Genomic DNA, 4,605 nt, shown 5'->3' on the forward strand with positions numbered 1-4,605 from the left:
GCATCATCAATTTAAAACTGGAAACTCAGTAGTGTTCAGTACTTCAGAAATCGAACATTTAAGAGTAGGAAATGTCATTCTGCTCTTCAATGCCTAAAAGGCCTGATTGTGGAAAGATTGTCTTGTCCTACAGTGAATATTTGCTACAGCCATCTTTGCTTACTAAGATTTTTGTGCATCTGTATGTAGCCTATGAGCATCCACTGAGGTTTTTCAAGGACTATGAACATGTGCTATCCAAGATCAAGCTGCAGCAACTTATACCTCAAAGCACCCACTATTTATCTCCACTCCTTCATTGATACTTTTACCTTTGCTGCTGCAGTTTGGCCAAACTACCCCATGCTATCCAGCAGCTGAACAAGGCATGTGCACATTAATTCACATCTGATCAAGGTCCCCAGAGTCTGTGCCATTACTAAGAAAAGCAATTTTTGGTGGGGCCCTCAGCCTATAGCTCTGAAACTCCACATCCTCACTCCTCCTGAAACTCAGAGTCTATCTGTCTTGAGGTACTTTCTTTTGCTAAAAAAGTAACTTCAAGTTACAGATCAGTTGCCTTGCCTTTATAAAAATAGTCATACACCTGGGATTAAGCCAACAGAAATATCAATTACCTGCCACAAAGAAAATCCTACAGAGGCAAACACTAAAGCTATTGTAATATGGCCAAGTTGCAACAAAGGCCAAGTGTCTGACTATAAGGAGAGGATATGTGACCCAATATAATGTCTACAAATTGACAAGATATAAAACATATTACATCTTTTATTTGAAAATACAAAAATATATAGTCACCATACTGTACACTCATCCCCAGAACTTATAACTGGAAGTTTTTTACCTTTTGACCACCTTCACTCATTTCCTCTACTCCATACCTGCTGCCTCTGACAATAAAAAATCTGTTCTCTGAATCTATCAATTTGGGTTGTTTGTTAGATTTCACATATAACTGATGTCATGCAGCATTTGTCTTTGTTTCACTTATTCCAGTTAGCATAATGCCTTCAAGGTCCATCCATGTTGTCACAAATGGCAGGATTTCCTTCTTTCTTGTGGTTCAATAATGTTTCATTGTGTGTGTGTATGGTTATGTATATATTGATCTTTAGCTCTAGCTCTATCTATATCTCTATCTCACCTATATATCTCACATTTACTTTATCCATACTTTAGTGTCTTCGCTATTGTAAACAATGCTGCAATGAACATGGAGGTGCAGATATCTTTTTGAGATGGTGGTTTCATTTCCTTTGGCTATGTGTCCAGTAGCAAAGTTGCTCGATAAATGGTATTTCTGTTTTTAATTTTTTTAGGAACCTCTGTACTGTTTTCCATAGTGGCTGCACCAGTTTACATTTCTACCGACAGTGCACAAGGGTTCCCTTTTCTCCACATCCTTGCCAACTCTTGTTATTCGCTGTCTTTTTAATAATAGCCATTCTAAAGGTGTGGGGTAATATCTCATTGTGATTTTGATTTGCAAATCTCTGAGGATTAGTGATGTTGAGCACCTTTCATGTACCTGTTGGCCATTTGCATATCTTCTTTAGAAAACTGTCTGTTCAGTTCCTCTGCCCATTATTTAATTGAACTGTTTGTTTTTTACTTTTGAGTTGTATGAGTTCTTTATATATTTTGGATATTAGCTTCTTATTAGGTACACAACTTTCAAATATTTATTCCCATTCTGTAGGCTGCCTTTTTATTTTGTTGATAGTTTCCTTTGCTGCACAGAACCTTCTTAGTACAATGTAGTCCCGCTTACTAGTTTTTGCTTTGCTGCTTCTGCTTTTGGTGTCAAATCCAAAAAATCATTCCCAGGCCCAATGTCAAGGAGCTTACCCCATATATTTTCTTCTAAAAGTTTTACGGTTTCAAATCTTACATTCAAGTCTTAAATCCATTTTGAATTTATTTTTGTGAAAGGGTCCTGTTTCACTTTTTCACATGTGACCGACCAGTTTTCCCAACAACATTTATTGAAGAGACTATCTTTTCCCTATTGTATATTTTTGGCTCCTTTGTTGCAAATTAGTTGACCATAATGTTTGGGCTTAATTCTTAAATTCTCATATCCTTCAATCACCTCAGAATCCAAACACTTCACACATATTTTTTTCCCTCAGAATTTTGTTTCTTGCTTATTTATCAATATTCTATGTCCATGCAACAGAGAATGAACTTTTAATTTAATTTTTCTTCCATAATTCAGGGTTTCTTTCCTTATGAACTCAAACCTTTTGTAAGATTAAAGCATGAGGAGTACACTAGAATGTAGGTCACTTGCAAGAAAAAGGTAGAGAAATGAGATGAATTCCATATGCCCACTGTAACCTTCCAAACTCACCTAAGAAGTACTGCAGGAGCTCCCCATATATAGAAGGAAGTAGCAGAATGAGAAAGAAAAGCATCATTCTCCTGTAGCAAAATACTGTTAAAGTCTGGCAAGTGAAATTTCTGAGTACCAAAAGTTGTTCATAGGCACAGAATCAATCAAGGAAGGAAAGCACAGGGGTAAAAAAAAAAAGAAAGGCACAAAGTTGAATTTTCAAATATTTCTCATTTCCTTCAAACTACTGGATCTTTAACTGATAGTTTAATTTTATATCAACAAGCTCTGTAACTTAAATTTTGTTTTTTTAATTCTCGCCATAGAATATATTTATTGATTTTAGAAAGAGAGGGAGCGAGAGAGAGAGAGAGAAACATCGGTGTGAGAGAGAAACATGGATCCATGGATCCCTTGCCTTCCGTATACACCCCGATCAGGGATTGAACTCGAAACCTAGGTATGCGCCCTGACCAGGAATCGGAGGGGCTGTAACTTAAATTTTGAAGGTAACTTAATAATGACCCTGTAGATTGTGAAGGTAATCCAGGGAAACAGAATGCTTATGAGCAAATTCCAGACCTTCAGAGGCTTGCCCTTTATCATCTCAAAGAGATATAAACATGAAAACAAAATAGAAAAACAAATAAACAAAACAAAAGCCATGTAAAGACATGTGACCAAAAGACAGTAGACATCATTAAAGAATTCTGGGAGGATCACATTTTCCAAACATTTTATTCTGAAAATTTTAAACATTTAGAAAGGCTAACGGAAGTGTACAGCTATTTTTTAACAATTGTTGAAATTTTGTCATATTTGTTTATACATATAACTAAATCACTTGAAAGTAGATTATAGACATTATCTGTAATCATCTATAAATCATTTTTATTTAATACCTCTGTTTTCTTCCTCTGATTGCAAAGTTTAATATCTTCAATTCGACATTAAAAGTGAGTAGAAACATCTATAATCAACATCTCTTAAGAATACGACCTTTTCCTATGTAACTACAACACCATTACTTCACCTAAGAAATTTGAAATGATGCTAAGAATATTTTAATACTTTTTTTTTGTCTTTACACAAAGACAAAATCATGGTTAACATATTGCCTTAGGTTTTAGGTCTCTTTTACCTTTAATTTAGAACAATTGCCCCTCCTCGTTTATTCTATAACACTGACATTTGGCAGAGTCTAGGATGATTGTCTTTTAGAGTATTCCACATACTACAAGATCAGTGTCACTGTTTCCTCAGAGTAGCTTAATTTATTTTCAGTTCTGTTTCCTGTACTCTGGAAATTAAATCAATGAGAACATTTGCCAGTCCAGAAAATGTACAAAAACTGGCATTCATTTTCAATATGCAAGTAGAGGAAATGTGAACCCTGGCCCGCAGCATTGCTTCCATGCCTCCTCCAAAGAATGCGGAACCTGTGTAGCCTGGAAGGAGCACGAGTCTCAGGAACGGCTGCAATGGGTCTTCTTTCCAAATGGCTATCCAACTGTCCATATTTCATTTATTAAAAATTCAATGCTTTCCTTAGTGGTTTGAAATGCCACTGAGTGCTTCTTCGTACTTCAGTCTAGTTCAGATTTTCTGTTTTGCGGCATTGGTCTGTTTATTGATACGCTAACATCACTTGGCTCTTAGCATAGCAGAGCATGCTACAGTAAAGTGCGCTACAGTAGAGTATATTTCATATTGCTGCGGCCCTATCTCCATGTTACTTCTTTTACTACAAGATTTTCCTAACCATTACTGCTTATGTATTTTTCCACATAAATTTTAGAATTGGATTGCTAGCTTCAGATTAAGAAGCACTTGTGGATATTTTCATTGAGATTGTGACAAATTTATGTATTAGCTTCAGAAAAATTGACATTTTTATGATATTTAGTTTCGAACAAAGATGTCTGTCAACTTCCTCGAGTGCTTGTGTGGCTTTTCAAGAATTTTTTAAAGTTCTCCACATACAAGTTTTGTACATTTCTCATTACGTTTATTTCTAAGTGTTTCATCTTTTCTTGAAATTGTAAATGAAGTCATCTCTCTCTTTATATTTTCTAACTACTAGTGTTTTTATATACAAATATTTATGATTTTTGTATATTAGTTTTATATCCTTATATATGACTAAATTTTCTAACCAGTTGTATTAATTTCAGGATTAAACCTCCTGGGCTTTTCAGACATAAAATTATACCACCTGCAGGGAGATACTTTAAAAACTTTTTCATTCAATTTTAATGTCTCTAATTGTT

Source organism: Miniopterus natalensis, chromosome 2, assembly GCF_054644295.1.
Source record: "Miniopterus natalensis isolate mMinNat1 chromosome 2, mMinNat1.hap1, whole genome shotgun sequence".
Classification (NCBI taxonomy): Eukaryota; Metazoa; Chordata; class Mammalia; order Chiroptera; family Miniopteridae; genus Miniopterus; species Miniopterus natalensis.